General features: G+C 43.0%; 1 protein-coding gene across 1 annotated transcript in view; it reads left to right on the top strand.

Moving 5' to 3' along the window:
* Positions 1–25024, top strand: part of CFAP43 (cilia and flagella associated protein 43) — a 3581735-nt gene that overhangs the window by 826568 nt on the left and 2730143 nt on the right. The window lies entirely within an intron of this gene.

Below are 25024 nucleotides of genomic sequence, written 5' to 3' on the forward strand. Positions count from 1 at the left end.
ATCAGGCCGACTGAGGGCAACCTGCCAGCAGATTACCCAAATGCAGTGACTGCAACAGTGAATACACTCAAACATCTACATTTATGGTAAGTGTACACAACTGTACTTTTCCTCACAAGTTTTCTAAATATATATATATACTTTTTATCAGGCAAGGGAGTTGTTTATTGTGCTGTAAAAACAAAGTGCTATTGGTGCACATGTTAAATTCACATCCCTTATGCCATCAGTGTGACATTTGAGCTGGTGCTGCCATACTTGGTAGCTGTCATAATAATATAACCCTTATGTACTTTAAATAAAATTTATAATGATGTGGTACCTCTTATTTAACCAGATTATTAAGTAGATTATTAAGTCTGTGATTTTATCCAAGACAGTATACAACATGGCTGGAAATATATCAACCTTAGTCCATTTGGCAATCAAAAAAAATATATAAATATATACATATACACTTTGCATGTAAAGAATCAATTGTAAAAATCATATTCTATTTTCATAAGCTATTGTTAACAAAGATCGCTTTCGTCCTTCTAGACTTCTTCACCTTCTAGACTTCTTCAGGTCTGTGTACAAGAACCCTAAAAACTATCTATCTTCAAGAAAAATCTTGATGATTGGATGGGAGATAGGAAATTCACCCAGAGGATCACTTCTGTGGCTCTGCTCGACAGGGACTCAGGGAAATAATTTTCGTAGTTGGCGAAAGCCACAGTACCGTTTGGCTAGGCTTATATAGGCCATAGGGTCAATAGCCTAGTACCTACTCATCAAAAGCAGTCTAGCAAGTACAGTAGGTGCACAGGCCAAACAAACAAACAAACAGAGAGCCAGCACCTTGGGAGCCTAGTACCTACCTAGGAACCTGTTATTGTATAATTAGTATTGTTATTACACATCATTTGAATAAAGTGGAAAAAGAGAACAAGAAAAATAATAAGAAAAAATGTATGTTGTGGAACTGACACATTTAATAGGGTGCTGCACAGAGACATTAAGTTGTGAGGCAGTGAGGACCATAGCAGACTACTTCTATCTACCACTTAGTTTTAGGACCATAATTCTGCAGTGTTGTTCAGCGTGTTTCACTTTTGTCTGTGTCTTATTGCTAATCTGTCCCGTTCTCTTTCAGCAAGGGCTACCACCTCAGTAAGGAAAGATTTGCAGTACAGCGGGGTTAGATTGACTGTTGTTTACTGACCTATACTAGATATGCGGATATATGTGCATATGCATGCTTGCGCATACACACACACACACACACACCCATATGACTGACTTATACTAGATATACATACACACCCTATATTACTGATCTGTAGTAGATATACGTATGTACATACATACATGCATACACACACACACATACACACAGATACAAACATATTCATATCGTTCCATATGTTGGGCATCTTCACTTATGGTGTCCTTTTTTTTCTTTTAATTTCACCAAGCCTTTTGAGTTTCTAATACCATGATGGGAATGGACCCCATTCCTAAGTCAAAGTACAATTAAAGATCATGAAATTAGTATTGTTTCAATCTTTGATGTCAGCCAGGAGTGCTTTTTACAGCATCCGCAATTTGCCCAGTAATGACTCCTGCAATTGGTATGGAGTTGCATATATTGGTAACATATCTAAATATGATTGTAGATTCTTTCTTCTGTCTCTCCCTTCTGCTGTTCAGGAAGATCATGGTAATCTGCAGGCACATCAGCCACTGCCTTCCCATTTTCCAGATGTGCCAGTGGCTGTAGTGTGTGAGAAGTATTTAGAGTACCTTGCTTTAGGAAAAACATTTTTCTTCCCAGCAGGTAACCGTGATTAATCACTTTTTTTTGGCTCAGCTATTACCAGATGAGCTAGTGGAGATGATAGCTGGAAGGACTATGGCCTGGCAGGAAACTGGTATGGAGAGCTTTCTGAAATGAATTACAGTTTTTCTTAATGAGTGGTCCTCTTTCCATGGGGTCAACAGAGGGAGGGTGTGGCCCTTCCTCTGATAAACCTGACTTATCCATTGGTTCCCAATACAAATCCCTGTGATCTGGTTGGCTACTAGCACACTGCCTGTACCCATCCTATTTCCCAGTCAACTGTACTCTTATCCTGTTGTAGTCCAAACTATCCCTTGTACATTGTCCTGCTCATTACCTTTCGTCTGCCTTTGCACAACTCACATCTCCCTCTGCTAGTGTGTCCATATTATCACGTTTGACTTTATTTCTTTGCATTTCTTCATTTGCCCCTTTCCCACCTTTTTATCCCATTTCTCTCTAATCCTTTCTCTTTCTCTCTTAAGCTGAGGAACAATGTGTCAGAAGTTTTCAGTACTGCAGAACAGACTAATTAGTTGATTGATTGTTCAATTAACTATTCATTTGTTAATTAGCTGCGCACTATATTGGAGAGGTATGTCTGTTTCAGAAAGTACAAGTACTGCATTTTAGAACTTAGTTTTGTTTAAGGATCTGAAGAAGCGTGTTGTACACGCGAAAGCGCTTGTCCGATTTAAGTTCGATTAAAGACTTGTGTTTTTATCCATTTATTGTGGTGGTCTGTTCCAGTTTGTTTTCAGTACGTTTGGTTTTGGTGTTTGAAGCAGACCTTTGGGCAACAGCGTCTCCCTGTTGATACATACAGTTTTATATTCTGAGTCGCTGCAGCCACACGATGGAGAGTCAACCTGTGGAACTAGATTATGTACCGAAGAGGGTCGATTTGAACACGAGATGGGAAACACTAATGGACAAGAGAGGGAATCCATTCTTGTCTATGGAGTTGACCAATGCAGATGGAGAACAATCATGTTAATGTGGAGAATATTCATGACTTTAATGTGAGTCTTAAAGAACTAGAAAACACGCTATATAAGTTACAGAGACTTACATGGCAAAGAAGGCACTTTGAAGCGTGTTTACACTTCAAATTAGTGCCGAGAGGTATGAGGGTTCTCTGCATGCCTACCCATGGCAACAGCCATCCAGACTTACTAAAGAGGTGGCAGCAGATGAACCTTGAGTTGAGTTTTGGCTATTTAAAGCTACTCATAGAATATTTTACTCCTCAGGAAGATGAGCTGAAGAATAAAGCCGAGACGCTGTATAAAGATGTCCTAGAGAATTTTAAAGGGGCTATGTTTGAGCAACGGATAGATTCCATACTCAACCAAACCTCTGCATATGGAGAGAGACTGCAACAGATTAAAATGCGTAAGTTACAACGCGATCATTTCGATTTTACTAACAGCCAGGTTTTCGTTTGGCCCAGGAATAGGAGAGACAATGGCCAAACACCATACACTAATCGTGATGTGGGTGTTACCAACAGCAATCAAATTGGCGTTCCCTTTAACTGAGGCAGCAATGACAACGGATGTTCCAGTTTCCTCCATGGAAGCTCAGTCTCTGTTTGCGACAGAGACAGATAACACGCCACCGCCTAATCAGCTAGCACTTCAGCTCAAGTTCACATAATTTAGGGCTAAACCGAAGATAGCCCAAACCAACATAGAGCTTTTACCGCTCCCAGTACAACAGCAGCATTTTACGAGAGGCAGGTCCAACAGCAGGGGCAGAATGAAGAGGAAATACTGGAGAACAGCAGTTCCAGAGAGGGAGAGCAAAGAATTGAAGAACTTGACGGTTAATCTGTCCAAATATAGGTTAACCCCTGTAGATGAAACTTTACTGAATCGTGGCTTAAACTATATTCCAGCTCAGGTGAGTAACCTGCCTGAATTGTTAACTGACCTAAGACTCTTCATACGGAGTTTGTCTCTGAAACTTTTCTTTAATCAGCAGAGCAACTCACTAGACTCCACAGACAATGAAAGTCATAACAAACTTAATTTCAAGAAAAGAGCGTGTTTACACCAGCCATCACCAGTAGCAGAATGTTTCTTGAGAAGCTGTGAGAATGACTTTTATAGGTACTTTTACAATCATAAGCACAGTGCTCCATTCTTTAACACCTGTACCAAAGAATGGGACAGTATATATGAGTTGAACGTGAGAGGGAGCTGGTTGTGAAACCAGCAGATAAAGGAGGGGCCATTGTTTTGTTAGATACAGAAATGTATATTAAGAGCATGTTAGAGCTTCTGAATGAAGCAGCCACTTATAAACCGATTTCTAATATGGAGTTTGAAAAGGTGGTGTATGATATACATCAAGAGTTATATGAGTATGTTATGTCCAGACAGATTGACTATGAACTGTACCAATACTTTTTTGTTGAGAAGCCCAAAATACCTTACATCAAAGGGCTTCCCAAGATCCACAATGGTATTTTTCCACCACCCATGAGACCTATAGTGGTTGGGCAGGGCTGGGCTACAGAGACTCTATCTGCATATTTAGAAAAAAGGTTGAGACCTTTAGTATCTGAAACAAGTTCTATTCTTAAGGATACTTATGATCTGTTAGACAGCTTTGATGAATACCCTATGGGTTTGGATAGAGTTCAGTTGTTTGTGACCTTGGATGTGAAAAACCTTTTTACCTCAATACCGAATGACTTTGGTCTGGAAGCATTGAGGGATATTATTCATCTGAGCAAGAAGTTTAGCAATAATGATGAGATCTTGCTATGCGCCATTATGGAATTGGTTTTGACGCATAATGTTTTCAAGTTTAGAGACCAGCTCTATTTACAGCAATGGGGGGTTGCCATGGCACCCCCTGCGCTAACACGTCTGTGAATCTGGTCATGCTTCATTGGGAGCGTACCTTCTTGTTTAATAATGATTGGTTTAAGAAGGTCAGTCTATACAAAAGGTTCGTGGATGATATACTGATGTTTTGGCATGGGAGTAATGATGAACTCCTGACCTTTGTGGAATATATGGAATCCACGACAGGATTCCTGAGGTTCACAGTTAATTCATCCACTGATAGGGTTGACTATCTAGACCTTACTATATACAGAGGAATACAGGGAACTTGGAAACCACTCTGTACAGGAAGGAATGTTGGAGAAATAGCTTGCTACAATATAATAGCTTGCATCCAAGATTTGTGTTCGATAGCATAGTGAAAAGTCAATTTACCAGGGTCAGAAGATTATGTAAGACAGAGTCTGAACTACATAAACAAAGCCAGTTCCTTTTAGAATGTTTTGAAGAGAGGGGTTACGACAAACGTAAGACAGAACTCATTAGAGATTCCGTTTTATTGGGTCAGAGTATGCAACAAAGTAATGCCAGAATATATGATGGTTCGAGAAGAAACAGGAGGAATTTTGATAACACCAAGGTGAGGTTGAACCTTAGATATACTAGTGACATCAAACATATCAGAGATATAATAAGTAAGAACTGGCATATTTTATTGACTGACCAACGTATTATGAAGCTAGTAGGCCCAGTACCCTCCTACACCTATTATAACAGTAAGAACCTGAAGAGATTACTATGTGTAGAACCCAGTCAGACAATTATACCAAGACATCCAGGGGAGATGCTCCTGGCACTTTTTCTTGTCAGAGATGTAACATCTGCAAATACATTACATTGGAGCAGATGTTTACACATCCTACTCTGCCCTATAGATTTGAACCACGATTTAAAGCTACATGTGAGGATAGAAATTTGATATATTTGGCTGATTGTGTGATGTGTAGTGCTTTTTACGTGGGGATGACAACGAGATCACTGAAAGAAAGGGTGCAAGAACATGTTAATGACATTTTGAAGAGTGACATAAAGAACGCCCTTGCGAAACATATCACGACAAACAGGGGACACTCTTTCAGATTTAGGGTTCTACAGAAGGTGACACCCAGTAAGAGGGAAGGGGACATATTTAATGACCTGGAACAAGTGGAATTGAGTTGGATTTTTAAACTTAAGGCTCAATATGAGCCGGGTTAAATCAATATGTGAGCATTAGGGCCCCTTTAAAGGCACGCTCACTCAAATAAGTGGTGGTGAAGATACAGTTATTCTTCTGTAAAGCACATCTAGGTACACATTTCTTGTTGTGAAACAGGAGTTTTGGTCTAACTATAAGTACATGTACATGTTGGGAGTACATTTTCATATATTCATGAAATATGGTTTATAGTTTTATTAGATTTTCGGATGAATGCATTTTGTATAGGAGTTAGACATACCATCAGTGGGTTATAACGTATACATACACCTCTAGATCTGTATGTATGGTTATATAGGCTTGCATTTCAGTTGCCCATATCATAGTAACATAATGTATATATAGAAGTTTTAATCCTGATATTATATGTTCTCACATGCATTCATTTACAAGGAGTGTTATGTGAAGTTTGAGGCCACAGGTGGGATCTTTATATAGGCTTTGATTTAGTCTCACCTTTGAAAAGCTATGAAATCAGAGATGTCAGCTATTTGATGGATGTGCCCACAAAGTTAACTATAATAATCCAACTAAGGGGCTATTGGTTATTACCCCTTTATATAGGTTTTACCCTTTATATATGTATTTGACTTTGTTTTCAGAGGATGAGGCATACTTAGATATGTACATAGGTTTTAGACAGGCTGATGCATTACAATGTAGAGTTTAGCCATGATTTCATAACTCGGTAATTAGGCTGTATTTGACACCTTTATGCAGATTGTTCTTTATTTATAGGCAATATATATGCCAGAGCCATGTTTTATATAGCGGGTGATGGTTTTCTCCAGCTGGTGGCTGTGGTTACTTTTTATTCACCAGTGTTTTTCGTATGCTGATGGTTGGTGTTGTCGACACATCCAAGTTGATACATCTATGGACCCGTTGTAATGGGTGATCGGAAGATCAGTGTTTACTTTGGTGTTGACGTCTACGTACTTGCGACAAATTTTTGCGACAGAGTTTGGCAGAGACGTTTAGTGTTTATAGATGGAATTAGATTGTTAAATATGTGTCTTTGCTTGGATGGTTGCATACAACGTGCATATGCGTCTGGATGTTTTTTATGGTATCAGGTTGTGAGTATATAACAGCATTTTTCAGCCAGGGTGCCAACGGTTGTGTGAATTTGTGATCCTTGGCTGAATAGCGTTAGTTATGGCTGCTTGACATAGATGGCGATTATGGGAAATGATCGAGTATGGTATGTAGATGGCTGTAACTGATGTTAACAGCAAACTTTAGGGCTCTTCAGTATTGTCTGTAGAGTTTTGGATGGAACTCCTAATGTCATGAGTGATAGTTTAGTGTGAACTGAACATGATTTCAGTGATAGGTTTCATATATACACTTAGTGATTTATTATAGAGTGTTAGATCTCTGCTATTGTGGCTATTGGATGTGGATTGGAATTATTCTGAAGGTATTGCTGAGTAAGCCGATGGGAGATTTATGTTTTTGCTTGGGTAGATGTATCGCTGCTGACTACATACATTGTGGCTGGTATTGCTATGTGTTTTCATTCTCCTTTTTATTCTCTCTGTTTTGCTCTTTCGCTGGTAAGCACACATAAGTTTATTATGATGCATTGTTTATTATGATGCATTCCGTTTTAACATGATGCAGTTCTGACTGCATTTTATGAGATGTCTGTTTTTGCTTATGTACATTTCATGCTTGAGAGAGTTTAATATAATCTCTAATCCCAAGTTGTATTTTAGTTTGATGTTGTTTTTATATCCTTATATTTTGATATATGTTTTAGCTAGTTTATACAGTGTTTAAGCTGAGGAACAATGTGTCAGAAGTTTTCAGTACTGCAGAACAGACTAATTAGTTGATTGATTGTTCAATTAACTATTCATTTGTTAATTAGCTGCACACTATATTGGAGAGGTATGTCTGTTTCAGAAAGTACAAGTACTGCATTTTAGAACTTAGTTTTGTTTAAGGATCTGAAGAAGCGTGTTGTACACGCGAAAGCGCTTGTCCGATTTAAGTTCGATTAAAGACTTGTGTTTTTATCCATTTATTGTGGTGGTCTGTTCCAGTTTGTTTTCAGTACGTTTGGTTTTGGTGTTTGAAGCAGACCTTTGGGCAACAGCGTCTCCCTGTTGATACATACAAATCCCTGTGATCTGGTTGGCTACTAGCACACTGCCTGTACCCATCCTATTTCCCAGTCAACTGTACTCTTATCCTGTTGTAGTCCAAACTATCCCTTGTACATTGTCCTGCTCATTACCTTTCGTCTGCCTTTGCACAACTCACATCTCCCTCTGCTAGTGTGTCCATATTATCACGTTTGACTTTATTTCTTTGCATTTCTTCATTTGCCCCTTTCCCACCTTTTTATCCCATTTCTCTCTAATCCTTTCTCTTTCTCTCTCTCTCTCTATATATATATGTGTGTGTGTGTGTATGTATAAATATGTGTGTGTACGTATATGTGTGTGTGTATCTATGTATGTATATATATATATATATATATATATATATATATATATAAATACACACACACACACACACACATATATATATATCTATATATATATATATATATATATATATATATATATATATATATATATGGATCCCTATCAAAAGAAAGAATTGCCAAAACATTGAACATCAAAACAATGAGAAAGGAGCACCAAACATTCAAAAGTAATAAAACCTCATATTAGCAAAAGTCAGAACATCGAACAGGACAGGTGAGATATTGTGTGCGATTGCAGTACACATGGGTTTGGGGTCTTGCCCATACCCAGATGCAATGTGATCTTGGAGGTGGTATATATAAATAGCAGGGGGTGGGGTGGGGGAGCAGGAGGGCTTGACCCCCCTGCAGAAGCTTTTGTTTTTGGTGTAGTGCAGTGTTAGCCTGATGTGTGCCTTTTCTGTGTTCTGACTTTTCGCTGATGTGAGGCTTCATTAATTTGAACGTTCGGTATTCCGGTCTCTGTGTTTATACATATATATATATATATATATATAAGTAAAAGATATATATATATATGTATATATAAAATTGGGGACCTATCCTGCAGATTGCTTCCCTTTTGTGTGTACTACTGCTTGCTGTAATCCATTTCCTACATTTCTATACTTTATCTGTTCTTCCCTTTAATGAGACCAGTAGGTTTTCTATTCAGCTTCTTGGCATCAGACAGGGTACTTACACTCTGATGCAAATAACTGCAATAGAATGATTTCCACCACTTCCTCACAATATTGTACAATATGTGCCAACTCTCCTTTCCTGCTGCAGCTTTGCTGTGGTCTTTCAAGAGTAACACAAGCTATTTCACTGCTGCCCTTACAGGCATCAACCTTTCTGTTTTGAGCTCATGTAGCAGATCTCAGCTGTACTGATTTTGTGGTTTAGCTGAACTACTGCATTCCCTTATCTCACTGGATCTGTCTTCTCCCATGTGCACTGCATTCACATGTGGTTTCTTAAGTATGCTTTTTGCATAGCTCTTAATTTTGGTATATGATGCATCTCTGTGAATCCTGGCCCATGTCAGATTGCACAGTAAGTAATGATTTTTTAAACATTTTCCAGAGTGCTCACACATTTATCACCTTTGTGTATTTGACAAATGCATTTATACCTGGCATTTCTTGACATTTTACAAGTTCTTTGCACTACATTGTATAGTCGTAGCCAAATATTTTTTGTATTGTGTACACGGAAACAAGCAGTTACAATTAACTTCACTAGCTAAAATTCATGAAAACATATTTGTTGCAATTTCCTTTAAAGTTGAACAATTTAATACTCCTAGGATGAAAGCCAGTTGCTATCCAAATTAAAAGTGATGCATCATTCCATCCAGTACAGCTCTTTTGAGTTTGTACCTTTAACTCCCAGTGGATGTGGCTTGAGGTTTTAAAGAAATGAAGAGCTGATGTTGTTCATTTCATTATGCATCATGACTGGGTCCACAAATCCAATCTCAGATCTGACTCAGCCATTTCTTCCAGCCCTACGATCCAAGCCTCAAACTCCTCACTCTCCCATAATGCCCCACTCCTTCTCTAACCCCTCAGATCTCATTTGCCACTTTCCAGCACAGATGTGATTCTGCAGCCTCTGACTCAGATAAGTGCTTTGCTCTTTTTTTCTCCTATAGTAAACTCTTAGTCTCTTCTTAAATCTTTTGTCAGCTTTACTTCCTTATATCTCCCCTCCCTTCTCAGCTAGGTTCTTACAGTTTTATCAGTGGAGTTAGGGTAGCTTCCAACCCTCTGCTTTTCTCTGCAGTTTCCCCTTATCCTTTTCTTTCTTTCTTTCTTTCTTTCTGTCTTTAAAAAAAAAAAATCATTCCCAGTATTTTTTCGTTGGAGTTAAAGATAGTGTCAGTGTGTGTGAGTCTGCTAGCTGTCATCATGTTGGACAAACCAGTGAGTTCTGACAAAACTTCCTGTTTCAGAAGGTGTACCTCTTATGGCCATAAGATTCCCCATTCGGATGCCCACCAGGGATGCGTGTATTGTCTTGGTCCAGGGCACTTGGAGGTCCAGTGTGATATCTGTGCAGCCTTCAATCCCCGTGTCCTCACTGATTGGCTTTAATTAATTCTAAGTGGCCTCTTACCAACCTCTGAAGCTTAAATACCCATCTCGAAGAAACTTGCCCTCTATGCTACCCCAGGGTCCATGACTTCACGACCAGAGAAGCGCCAAAAGTTGTCTGATCCATCTACATCGGATGCCACCTGCTCTCACATCTCTTAGGATTTGAGATGCTCTTCGTATCTGGTAGAGTTAGTGCCAGTCAAGACCTCTTCATTGTCAGATCCTCAGCCCTCGGGTCTAAGCAGCCTTTTGGATCCCATGAAAGTGGTATGAATCCAAAGCTCCTTGTCTCTGAATCACCTGGATTGGAGATCTCTGAGTCATACTCCACATCAGAGCAGATCCCCATCCCTTGAACAGACTGTCCAGACCCGTCTCTCAGGTCCACTCACTCTTATGCCTCCTTGAGATCCTCTCGGCTGTCCCATTCAGACATGGACAGGATGATGCAGAATTTCCTCAAAGCTCAGACTGAGCTGGGGATCTTGCCTTTTCTGACCCATGCAGGATCTGTGAGAACTCCAGCCCCGAAATCTCAACCTTCTCCTCTGATCCAGCCCTTGGCTTTGGAATTTCAGGATCTGTTTTTTCTGAGTGGGCCATTGTCGGAACATGGAATCTGTTTTTCTTTGACTCTGGCAGTGTCCCAAACTAGCTTGGCTATAATACCCTTGGAGCAGAGTGGGTCCTGGACCAGAGATGTTGGTCCCGACTCCTCGGGATTGGTCTCATCTCAGACCTTTTCAGAGCCTTCCCTTCCCCTGGAGGCCTTGGCAGCTTGGGCCTGGTGCCTTCTGGAGGCATCAGATCTGGGGTGGTTTCTTCCTTCTCTTCCTTTGTAGCTGCAGCTCCTAGGGTGGGGGGCCCAACTTTGTCTGCCTTCCAGGTGGCAGAGAGGGCTTTCTCCAAACTGAGAAATGCGTCCCCTCTTCCCCCAGGTCTTACCCAGTCTCCTCCTGATCAGAGCTTTACTCCCATCTTTCCTGTCAGTAGTCAACCCCTACAGGACAGCCTCCAAACCTACCCTTAGCAAGAGGTCCCCCTGTCTTCTGATTCCTCTCCTGAGTTTCCCATGGGGAGGTGCATCAGAAGAGATGGTGCAAGAGGAAGCACCTAGACTTCTCCTGGGAGTCATTGACAAAGGACACTGATTTCGATGAGGGGGAAGGGTCCTCCCAATCTCCATCTGAGGCTATCTCCTTTGGAGATATCTTGGAGATACTAAAGCAAAAGGGAGGCTGGTTGTCCCAACCCCCTTCCTCTGAAGAGTCAATGTTCCTGGAGGCCTTTGGGATGGGCCCACCTATGTCCTAGGTGACTCCACCGGCAAATGAGCTCATTGACCTTATCGTCCACTGGGCTTGGAAGCAGCCAGGCACTGTGGAGCCCATCCCTAAGCACATGGATAAGTACCTTAGACCCCCAGTAACCATCCCTTCTGGAGTAAACGTGTCTCACTTGATGCCATTGTGGTGTCAGTAGCCACTAAGAAGGAGCTAGCCAAAAAAAAGCTCCTCTGTTCATCCCCTAAAAAAGAGTCTCAGGCTTTGGACAGACATGGGATGCGCATGCATGCCTCAGCCACTTTTATGCTGAGAGCATTAAATTACTTGGCACATTTTATACACCTCCAGAGAGACTTGATTAAGTAAATCACTAACTCTTTGAAGTAGTCTTTGTCGGAGCAGGACCTCAAGAATGTATCTTCCCAACGGATTAGTATGTCCTCCATCACTAATTCCTCAATGAGATTAGTTTTCCATGCTGCTGAAGGAACCACTTGAATAGCCAGTTCAGGCATAGCCATTAGGAGACATGCCTGTATGAGGCTTTGCAGGTTTGCAGACCCTTTTAAGGCATCATTCATTAATGGCCCTTTTGACGGTCCCTCCTTGTTTGGACTGTCAGTTAAAGAAACTCTTACCCACAACGAGCAGGGTGGTAAGACCTTATTTGCTGTAGGAATCAAGTTTTCTTATCCCCAAAGGACCTTCTCCAGGAACCAACGGAGTGGGAAGAAGATATGGTTCCATAAGACCCAAGGATCTTTCCTGGATTTGCAAGATGAATTCTCTTCTATTGGCATAGGGAGAGGATTTAATGGTCAACACCATCCCAGAGGGAGAGGGGCGTCCACAAAATCAGGGCTTTCCACAGTTCTTCTTTGACAGGCCCTATCAGTGCTCCTGAGGTGCTGTCTGATTCTCCTACTCTGGAGGCAGTCAGGGGCAGACTTATTACACCCAGGCACCTGGATGCACAGAACAAATGACAACTGGGTGTTAAATATAATTTCCAAGAGGTTACTATATTCTCTTTTCCCTTCCTTCCCCAATTCCAGGAGATGTCTCTCCGATGTACCACCCAATCAGAGTTAGAAGGCATTTCTAGAGGTTCAAAAACTTCTTGAAAAAGGAGTCATCCGGGAGGTCCCATCCGAACATCAAGGATGGGGAACTTGCTCATACTTTTTTTTGGTGCCAAAGAAAACAGGGGACCTTCATCTGATATTGGACTTGAGCAGTCTAAATTTGTTTCTAAATTTGTTTCTAAAGAACTCAAAGTTCCATATGGTTATGGTACAGTCCATTCTGCTGATTCTATGCAAGGACAATTGGATGTGCTCTCTAGATCTCCAGGACATGTACTATCATATCAAAATAGAACCAGGAGACATTTGCGCTTCCAGCTGGGAGCCAATCGTTACCAATTCAGAGCATTTCCCTTTAGACTCACCACTGTTCCCCAGGTGTTCACCAAATGCATGGTGGTGGTTGCAGCCCACCAATGAATGCAAGGATTCCAGGTGTTTCCATACTTAGACGATTGGCTCCTGATGGCACCTACAAGTCATCAACTAGTTTGAGCAATTCAGGTTATGCTGCAACTTTTTGATTGTCTGGGAATCGCAGTGAATCTGGCAAAATAAAAGATGTCTCCCATACAGGACATAGAGCTCATAGGAAAGCAATTGAATACAACTACACAGATAGCTGCCTTACCTCCACAATGGATAGGATCTTTGAGACAGCAGGTTCAGTTGTTACTAGAGAACCCTTCACCACCATCTTGGCTCATCCTCATAGCCCTAGGGCCTAGGTCAGCTGCCATTCTTCTAGTCTCTCTAGCCACATTTTTCATGCGAGTTCTCCATTGGACCCAGCAGTCCAGTAGTCTATGCTGTATCATCAGTTGTCAACCCCAGTCAGGCTAACTCTGATTTGCAGGCGTCATTTGCACTGGTGGACGCTTACAGATCTCCAATACAGCAGACCCTTCACTTCTCCTCCACCTATAGCCACAGAGACCACGGATGCTTCCCTGTTGGGGCGGGGAGGGGTATTTTCAGGGAAGGATGGTCCAAGGCACGTGGTCTATGACAGAGACCAAATTGCACATAAATGTCCTGGAAATAAGGGTGGTTCTTCTGATGTTGCAAGCCTTTCAGGACTGCCTTCCTGTGGGAACAATTCCAGTTCTTACAGACAATATGTCAGTTGTTTGGTACATCAACAAGCGGGGTGGGGGGGATCTGATCATACCCGTTGTGCAGGGTCTGAGAATGGACGATCTCTTCAAACCTTCAAACCGCTTTCTCATCGTTGGAGAGTCCAACGTTTTGGCAGACAGGCTGAACAGATCGATCTTAAGTCCACAGAAGTGGTCCCTAAATCAATCAGTGACAAATCAAATATTTAGCCATTGGGGCCAACCTTGCTGCAACCTCTTTGCCTCTCCCTTGAACAAGTGCAAGTACTTCACTCTGATCCCCCCCTCCCCCCGGGAAGAGTCACCCAGGGACATTCTAGTCCACGATTGGTCTCCGGGTCTCCTTAATTCTTATTCTCAGATTCCTCTGATTCCCAAAGTCTTACAGAAAGCCAGCAGGTTGAAGTCCAGTCTAATCCTCATTGTCTCCTTCTGGCCTCAGCAGGTATGGTTCCCCTTCCTGCAGTCTCACAGCCAGTATCCCCCATGGATACTGGATCCCAGGCAGGATGTGGTTTCCCATCCATCAGAATGGCAGATTCCCAGTCTCTGATCCCTGAGACCTAACCACTTGGTTTCTGCACTTCCAGTGATTTTACAAAAGTCCAGACTAGCCTCCCCGGTTTGAGAAGTTATACTTGCCTCTCAGAAGTCTTGACCAAGAGGGTATATAATAGTAAATGGAAGAGATTTTCCATTTGGGCTTCAGAACAGAATATTGATCCCTTTTCTGCTTCTGTTTTGGACATTCTTGTTTCTTAGATCACTTTTTCAGCATGGAGCTAGTTTTTCCACTATAGAAATTACAACTAGCAGCTATTACGAATTTTCATGTAGGAAAAGATAATCTTTCGTCTTCTCTCTCCACTTCTAGATTATGCAGAGCCTTTATGAGAGGAGTCTCAGGCCTCCAATTAAAGATCTTTCCCCTCCTTGGGCTCTCACTCTTGTGCTTCAAGGCCTTATTCAGAGACCTTTTGAACCTGCTAGCTTATGTGACTTAAAATTCTTCTTTTGGAAGACTGCCTTTCTAGTGGCCATTACTTCAGCAGGGGAGTGTCAGAATTGCAAGCTCTGTCTTCCCAGCCACCTTACTTTACCTTCTTTAAAGCTAGAATCTTCTTCAGAATGAAACCTTGCTTCATACCAAAGGTTGTCATAATGACAAATATTAACCAAACCATTCACTTGCCTGTATTCTTCCCTAATTTTTCCAGTAAGGATGAATATATGCTGCATTCCTTGGATGTACCTAGACGATTGCACTTCTGTTTACACAGAACTAAACCACACAGGAAATATCTGAACAAGTGTTTATCTCCTTTTCACCAAATGGAGTAGGCTAGTCCATATCCAAGATTACTTTAACCAAGTGGATTACAGATTGTATTTCTACGATTTACTCCCAGCACGGCATATAATTTCCCCATCCTGTTAAGAGCTCATTCTGCTAGATTCATGTCTACCTCTTCTGTTTTCTCCACAAGAACTCCTGCTGACAAAATTTGTGCAGCAGCAGCCTGGTCCAAATCTCATACTTTTGTATCTCACTATAAGTTGGACATTATTTCTAGAAACAGAGCATCCTTTGGCTCCGCAGTGCTCAGGCATATCCTTCCTTGAGGGCCACCCAGGGTTTATGTAGCTGGGGGCTCTGACCCAGTGGTGATGCATAATGAAAATGGACAACATCAGATTAGAAGTTATGTACTTACCATAACTTGACATCTGTGTTGTCCATTTTCATTATGCATCACATCCCACCCTCCTTTTTCTGTCTTGAATCAGCAGAAAATGATAGAGAAGATATTGGATTCCTCAGGTTCCTAGTTTGAGCTTCAGTGTGGTCGCTCTCATCTCGCTCTTCCAGTAGTATAAGTCTAGATCACTTTTGGGTGGGCAGCAAACTTGATCTGTGGTGTTAGAGGAGGAGTGAGGCATTATGGGTGAGGAAGAAGTTTGAGGCTCAAATCATAGGGCTGGAAGAAATGGCTGATTTGGATCCGTGGACCCAGTAGTGTTGCATACTGAAATTGGATAACACAGATGCCAAGTTATGGTAAGTACATGACTTCTATTTCATCTTACAGTTCAAACAAATATTCCTATCTCCGGAGTCATGTGTGTAACTAAATAAAAAACTGTAAATGGCAAACTATTCAGGATAAATTAATCTTTACATTGGTGGCATTTATTCAGTTTGATGCTTTAAACTAGAATGTGAAATTGTTCAATCTCGCCGTTTGTTTCTACTCGGGGTTTGAACGATCCCTCCTCCCGAGTCGCCGCATCATCAGCTCTGCATCTTCGATCTTCGGAGAGGCACAGTATCCTCCCATATCCCTCAGGTGCTAACCCTCAGATCTAGCTCTGTCACAGCAGCAGAGATCAGATATGAGAGGGAGATCAAGCAATTTTCAATTTCTCTTTTTACATTTCCTTTGCTCTTCCTAATGGCACTTATAGGTATTTAAATAAATAAAAATAATAATATAGTTGAAGCTATTTGTTTGTGTGTGTGATTTAGTTGATTTTTTTTCATACCGCGTTTTTTCGTTAGGATTGACAGCTCATCTTTCATACTCTCTTGCATTTTGGCCTTTAACCTTTTTATTGTTATATTCCTTTTATAGTGTGCTTCTATATATATTTATATGTTTTTGTCTTTTGGTAATATACTATAGGCTATAATTACTTCTATTAATTTATCACTTTTATTATTATTAAGCACTTAGATTTATATTGTGTTATTAGACTTTTGTGCTGTGCTTACACTTTTATCTATAATGTCAGAGAAAATATACTTCAGAAATTGTAAGAGAAGTCAAAATGTCAGGGAAAGCCAAATCAGATATAACCACGTCTCCTAAGATACTACTGTCCACTCATCCTCACTGCAGGAAGATCATTGTTCCATCTGTGCAGGGAAGATTGTTCCATCTGTCATTCCTTCCAGAGAGGGGGTTGCTGAAAAATGGGCTGGGAAGTTGAGAGAGGGCTTAAACAGACATTTCAAGAGAGAAGAGACAAGGCTGAATTTGAACATCCAAGTCTTGTGTCGGAGCCAGTTCAAGAGTGTCGGGGTTTCCAAGTCATCAGATCTGTGACGCTGGCAGATTCAGCTCTGTGGCCCATCGGTGCCAGGCCTAGGGCGCCTCTGAGCTCATCTCTCTTTCCTTTGCCAGGTCAGGGCAAGTACGGTTCTATCCTTTGCTCCTTTTCATTCTCGCCTCCTTATGCCGGCTTCTTTCGGACTTACTTTCCAACTCCGCCGATGTGGTAGTGGTACAGAAGCTTGGTGGAGAACTCGGTTCAAACTCACCCAGGTTTCGCCCCAGCTGGTTTCAACCACTAACTATTCTCCTCCTCACTTCCTCCTCCTGACCCGCACCCATCGAGTCATCGAGTGAAGGAATCATCGAGTGAGTGATTGGTAGAGCCCTCGTGCCCCCCTCCAGTAGTGCTATTGTGTTGCTGGACCTCAATTCTTCGAACCAGCCGAGAGGAAGCAGAGCCAAGATCTTCCTAGGTTCCGGGGATAGGTTCGATGGGACAGTCGACCGTTCCTTCCCCCTGTGCTCGCTCTCTGGAGTTCGATCCGCTCCTCGGTCGGTGGAGCCGTTGGTTCCCACTTCTGGAGAAACGCACTCACCTTTTCTGATCGCACTCTGTCGGATCGGGGCCCAAGTCATCAATTCGGGCACTTTCTCCAGACTCTTCAGCCTCTCCCCCTCCACCCAGGGGACCAGGCCTATCTCTGATCCTCTGATGTGGTCTTGGTAACAGTGGCCAGTGTCACAGAGTGCTTCTATCCTTTATCCCTGATGGCTTCGCCTATTCGAACGCATTCTCTCTTTCGATCTGTCTCTTCTCCTAATTTCATGTGGACCGGTTGGTAGCTTGAAGCTTGGAGAACCTTCCGGCTCTGTGTCTTCGTCCCACCCGTTTCTGGCCCCAGCTGGTTTCAGGAATCCCGTTCCCTGTCCTTCCTCCTCGTGATCTGGCCGAGTCATCGGGAGCTAAAATCAAGAACCCTATGATGTCGGAGCCCCTCGTGATTGTAGCCTCCTATTGGCTCCGTTGACTCGTGCCACTCCGTTCACCAGTCGACTCCGGAGGTCTCAGAGATCTTTCCTAGGTAGGTTCGGGAGTCGCAATCCCAAGATGTGGGTTCCAACTCTTCCCGTACCGGGCTCAGCTTGCTTCTTGGATCCGGCCTCGCCGGGAGCCCGTGGTTCCGGTGTCACTTGGCGACTCACCTTTTCTGGAGGATCACCATCTTCTTCCTTGGTCTCATGAGACACTTGATCTCATTCTGACATACATCATCATACATCTTTCCTTCCTTCAGTATCTTCCATTCTGCTCTCTCAACTGCCGCCCTACCAAGCCGCCCCTACCCAATGTTCGGGACGGCGGTACAGGGCGAGTCCTGGAAGATCGGATGGATCCCCAGTTCTCCCCGCTGATCCCCATCCGGATGGCTCGGTTGTCCCCCAGGAAACCTGTTGATTCCCCCAATTTATGATCACATCTTGACACCGATGATGAGCAGAAGGGTCCCTGGATGGATTGAAGATGTCTCGCTTATGGACTTTTTGGAAATTCTGAAACTGAGGGAGACCTCATTGTGGAAACTCTGCATCCTATGAGCCCGTATTTGGTCTCGCTGGATCTACTCCCCAAGTAGAACCACCATAGCCTGTGATGGCATGGATCTTAATAGCCCGAAGCTTGGAAAGTGGAGGCGGCTAGTGGAGCCAGTCCTCAAGTAGCTGATACAGGAATACATGGAACCCCCTGGGCCTTACAATTTTATCTTTAGGAACAAAAGGGGGGTGTGGACTATAAGGTGAAGGCGGCCACTAAGAAGCGAGATGTCTGATCCTCATCCTCCTCTGTCCATCCCTCTAATAAGGATCCTGGACGGACGACAGGACGATGAAGCGCTGTGAGCGACTCTGCTACAAGTTCCATCCGGACGCTTCAACCTTTCACGTGATTTGGACGCTGCTAACAGAGAGATCTCATTAAGAATTTGAGATAGATGCCAGGGAAATGACAGATGCTGCTGCTAAGTCGCTCTACAGCGAACTTAACACTCGAAGCTCCATAGTGAATCCTACGCGGCGAGGCTGATTTTAACGCAAGCTTCATGATTCCTGAGCGGTGAGCTTCAGCTCCGCTATGAGCCTTTAGGCCCAGGTTTCAGGAGACCCTCTTTATGAAACCTTCCCAAGTTCTCCTTGCCAAATCTTGATGGTGCCTCCCTGTTTGGGGGCCCAAAAAAGGAGAGACTCTCACTAGGAATGGGAGAAGGAGACCCCTTATTCAGATAGGGACCAGGAAGGCATCTAGACCCTATCCAAAAGGGTAAAGGGGGCAGAAAATTTGAGAAAATCAAGGCCTGAAAGACCAGGGCAGAGGAGGAAGCTGTGAGACCCTCCCCCTCCAGAGTGCAGGAAGAATGGAAGAGAAGGAAGACGCCCAGAGGGGGCCCCAGCCCTTCCCCTAGAGATATTCTGCATCAAGCTCCTTCCTGTACTCCTGAGTGTCCAGAGCAACTTGAACACTCTGGAGGCAGTCGGCAGTCGGGAAAAAGGGCCCAGACATTCCACCCAGTCTGCGGACTTAGCACCTTTTTAAGATATAGTTACTTACCAAAAGCTAATTACATCTATTCATCCAGCACACAACAGGAAGCAGCTCCTAGACATTTCTCCCACCCAGTCTGGCAGACCCAGGAACCAGAGATAAGAAGGGCCCCTTTCAGACAGTCATTCAGTCCCAGCTTAGGAAAAGAATAGGATCCGTTCTTACTCAAGGTTCTCTTTAGTTCCAAAGAAAACTCTGGGGACTGGAGGCCAATTTGGATGTCAGCAATTTAATATCCTTGAAAGGGAAAAGAAAAGTCTGTCTGTTCAAGTGCTACAGTCAATCCTCTCCTTCTGCAGGCAAGTGACTGGAGTTGCTCTAGGTGCTTCTGGTCTCACCTAATTTACATCAAGGCCCTCTCAATTTGGCCCAGAGGATCATCTGGAAGCCTTCTGGGAGCCAGTCAAGGCCAGAAGCTCAGAGCCTGCCCTTTGGTCTCACCTCCCCGGTGTTCACCAGACCTCAGGAAGTAGCATCTCACACAGAATCTGAAGGATTCCGGGTCTTCCTTATCAAGACAACTGAGTTCCCGCCTACCACCACAATTTGTGCATCAGTTTCGCAAGCCAGGGATTACAATCTACATCAGCCTCCTGAGCTCGCTGGGCATAACTGTAAATTTTTTGCTGTCTGTCACCTTACGTGCCACAGCGTGATCTTAGTTAGGGCTCCTACTCGATGGCTCCCAAGTGGCAGGCCACTTCCCCACCCTTACTTGTCAGACCTCAGACCTGATTATTTAATCCTTCCTTTGAGCCAGAGAGGGCCCTGCTGACTTCAATATCGAGTACTAGGCTTGATGGCAGCCTCCCCTTATCGTGAAATTCCCTTTAGGGCAGGATGTAAGGTCAAGGGCTTTCAGCTTCGTTTATTCTCACAGTCATCTTATCACTTAACTCCCACTATCTCATCTCCCAGTCAGTGGATTAACAGTCACAGAAAAGGAAGGGGTTGGTGGTGCTTGCAATAAACCTGATTTAAAGTTAGGACGCACTAATGCGGCTACTCCACACCAGGGATTTTACTAACCACGGACGCCACTGATAGGTGCAACACTTTTCAGGGACAAACAGTATGTGGTGAATGGTCCAACTTGACAGACCCCAGAACAATTTCAATGTTCTAGAGCTATGGGGGGTGTTTGACAGTTCAACACAAGTCCTACCTTCAGGGAAGGTCTGGTACACAAACAGAGTCCATGTCAGTTCTCTGGACACATAAAATCCTGGGGACTCAGATTTTATCCGCAACCCAGGGCCTCCCTAGGGCCATAATGGGGCAATCAGAGGACTTCAACGCTCCACAGGGACGACATCCCAGGGATCACTTCAATCGCATCAAGCGACCTGCCCTATTACCATCCTGTTCCCACGATCCAGGCAGGGGCCCTCCTATGGCTAGGAAGAGATCTTTCCGCCTCCACTTGCTAGCAGGACGCACTAGCACTTGCATCCCCATATTCTGCCAAATGCAGAAGCTACCTTTGCTGTATTACCTGGGTGTCCCCAGTTTCCAGCCCCATCAAATTGGCGGCAAATTATTGTCCCCTAATTCAATCCATTGCAGACCTTCAAACATCTGAGAGGACCGGAGCCCTCAATAGCCTCAAAACAAGGTCACAAATCCTCTTTCCTTCCTCAAATCTCATCAAGGAGTTACTATCCCTGCACTACAACAAATTATTGTATCTTCTCACAAACCATCTACAGAGTCAATTGTACAACCACCAAGTCAAATAAATTTTCTTCTTGGCTGCTCAGCTTCCCATCTTAGCCAGGACGGAGTCCTTATCCAAGACTAAGACAAATTATTGTAAAATCACAGAAGATCTAATAGCGTCCCAGTACAAACAGCAATGGAATAGTTTCCACTTTTCATGAAACATAACTAAATTGGTATAGATTTTTTCGGGCGGTAGTAATAAGATACTTCCATGTCTTACAGGCTCCAGTTCCCCTTGGAATCTACCTTTCCCACGATTTCCCTTCAACCGTGGCTATATCCACTTGGCTTTCGTTCCAGCCAAGATAGTTCTTCAATGTCCCACAGGCTTCATAAAGCTTTTATGAATTTAACCTTTCACTCCGCCCCCAACAGTCTCAGTAGCCCCTTTCTCATGCGTTCATGCTGTCATTTGCCACCACTTCCGCCATTCAACCACAGCAGCCAATACAACTCCTTAAAATTCTTTCATGGAAAATTTCCTTCCAGCTGCTAATACTAGTTCAGGAGAGTTTCAATAGTTTGCAATTTGTTCCGATTTAATTCTCAAACCAAACAACACTTCACCCAGATAGAACAACCACACCCAACCAATAGAATACACCGGCTACAAATTTCGATTCAAAAGATCAATCAATCTAGAAAACTACCTACCTTCTTCAAAACCACATGCAGCTATTAGAATACAGGAGACTTCAAGACTGCGCCCACAGACAACTGAGTTTTTAATTACTCAGAACTTTCTAATAAAGCAAGTGCTACCAGCTAAGCCAATCATATGCAAACCCAGGAGTTGACAGGCATTTTCTTGAGTTACCTTATCCAAAGCCAGCTGCTCTGCATAACCATTTACTATTTGCTGAATCTAAAACAACGCAATCAAACCCTTTTATCATTCTACAAGGGCAATCACACTTCCTTGCCCCACCCAGGGAATTTTGGTTTAGGATACCATTCTCTGTGCAGCTGCAACTTGGAGAAAACCACATAGTCTCTTGAACTTCCACTATAAACCAGACAAAACCCAGAACAATTGCGACGCTTTGTTAATGTTCATTCATGTTCATGTCTACCTCCTTGAGCCTGGTAGGAAATCTCACTTTGGACTCATTTCTGCAGTAGGGTCCAGTTTAATTTCACACAGAAGCATTCTTCTTACCATAACGCTCCATGTGAATTGTTCATCTCGGGCCTTTGTTCTTACATCTTCATCTTATAATGGCTGTCTGGTTCTCCAGGGTTCAGTGTTCTTTTGTTCAGTTTCTGGTAGATAATATCTTATTTGATAAGCCTAAAAAGGGAGTGAATATTAATTTTGTGATGTTGTGTAAACATCATTTTGATATCTCAGTAACTATTCAAGCAAGACACACACTGCCAGTAGGATTTTCTTCATACAGTTGTGAGCTTTAATATGACACTATGCAGTTCTGTCTGTGTTATATGAATGTTGAGATATTTAGACAAATATGAAAATTATTACAATGCAAAGATACAGTATACAAATAATATTCAAGATCTTTTTAGCTGCATTAGACAGAGGTCAAATATCAGTACAATTGTGTTTGCCATCATGTATGCTTTAAGATGAAATTTTCTGATACCATGTATGTAGCATGGTTTTGGAAATATTAATGCAAATATGAACAAGCAATATTTGACCCCTGGAGGCATTAGTAGGAGATAACTGCAGAAACACCATTAATTTTCTTTCTGTTTTGTCTAGAAGACATAGGTTCATAGGTAGGTACTAGGCTGTCGGCCCAAGGGCCTATGTAAGCCTAGCCAACAAGGTGCCCTGGCTTACGCCCCCCCCAAGAAAGTTATTTTCCTGTGCCACTGTTGAGCAGAGACACAGAAGTGATCCCCGGGGTGTATTTCCTATTTCCCATCCACTCATCAAGATTTTTCTTGAAGAGTGCCAATGAAGAACTTTACTTGACATAGATGGGTAGCCTGTTCCAGAGTATGAGAAGTCTTTGAGACAGGAATCTATCCCTCCAGCATGTCCTGTTTATTGTGGTGACAAGGTTTAGGTCCCTAGAGTGTGTAGCTTGGAGGGATTGGGATTTCTTTAGGTGTAGCATGTCCAAAAGCTCTGAGTTTGACATAGTTTTATATGTTAGGCAGAGATCACCTTGGAGTAGGTGATATGCTACAGAGTAAAGCTGGAGTTTTTTGAGGCGGTCAGTGTAGGGCATTTGTTTGAGGCCAGTAATCCTCTTTGTGAGGTACTTCTATGGCCTTTCCAGCTGCTGCAGATGTCTTGTGAGGAACATTCCAAAAGGGGCATTGTACTCTATAATGGGTCTAATGAGTGTCGAGTAGAGGGGAACAATGACCTCTTTTTTTCCTGGATGAGAACCGTTTTATGATGAGGCGTGCCACGTAGAAGGACTTCCTGACTACTGTGGCGATGTGACTATCAAAGGAGAGACTACTGTCCACCTGGGTCCCAAGGTCTCCTATCACACATTCAGTGTTAAGGAGATTGCTGCCTATGTGGTTGTTCATGGGTACAGAGTTTTTACCAAAGGGGATGACACTGCACTTTTTGGCATTGAGCTTGAGGCCATGGCTCTGACACCAGGCATCTGTCTCAGCGAGGCCCTTCTGTAGGATGTCCACATCATTTGGGGACTTGACTATGGCTCCTAGTTTGCAGTCATCTGTGAACTTCATTAGCCAGAGGCCTTCTGTGTTAGCCTGTACTTCAGAGAAGTAGATACCAAACAGGAGAGGTCCCAGGATGGAACCCTGTGGTACTCCACTTGTCTCTGCTTTGAGGTCAGATTTGGAGTCTGCAACTTTTACAGTGTGGGTTCTGTCAGTGAGCCAATTGGCAACCCATCTTGTGACGTAGGGATATATACCTAGTTTAGTGAGTTTAGCTATAATTCCAGAATGGGGGATGGTGTCGAAAGCCTTGGCGAGGTCAAGGTAGCCTGTGTGAACCACCTTACCCTCATCTACGGTTTTGGTGACTGCCTCAAAGAAGTCGATCAGGTACAGGAGGCATTATCTACCTTTCACAAACCCAAACTGGGTGGGATCCAGAGTTTGGAGGTTACCAATGTCTTTGTTTATGAGTTCCATGATGATACGTTCCATGGCCTTGCAGACCAGGCTCGTCAGGCTAATAGGTCGATAGTTCCCGGGATCAGTGGTGGCTCCCCCTTTGTGGCATGGGATAACTGTTGCTGTGTGCCATTCAGTGGGCACAAAGCCTGATGCAAGGCTATTATTGAACATGGTGCTTAAGTGGGGAGCCAGTTCGTTCTGAAGTTCATGTAAAATGCAGCCTGGGATGTTGTCCAGTCCCATGGATGCTGTGTTTTTGGCTTTAGAGAGTGCAGCTTTTACCTGCGTAGTTGTGATTACAGGGACTCTGCATTCTTCCTGTATAGATATGGGCCCTTTAGGGGGGGAGTAAAGTTAGCACTGAACCTATCTGCCAGGATGTTGGCAATATCAGTTAGTTCTGTAATTTTTGTGCTTTTGTGCTGTAACTCAGAGCAGATCTGGGTGTTGCCATCGAGGTTCCTGACATAGCTATAGAATGCTTTGTGGTTGTCCTTAGAATTAGTGGTGATTTTGTTTTTCTAGCTAGCTTTGGAGGATCTTATAAAGGATCTCAGCTTCTTACTGAGGCTGACCAGGGAGCTCCTCCACTCATGGGATTTTACTCTCTTTTGC

This window comes from Protopterus annectens, chromosome 14.part0, assembly GCF_019279795.1.
Source record: "Protopterus annectens isolate FY-2018-M chromosome 14.part0, PAN1.0, whole genome shotgun sequence".
Taxonomy (NCBI): Eukaryota; Metazoa; Chordata; order Ceratodontiformes; family Protopteridae; genus Protopterus; species Protopterus annectens.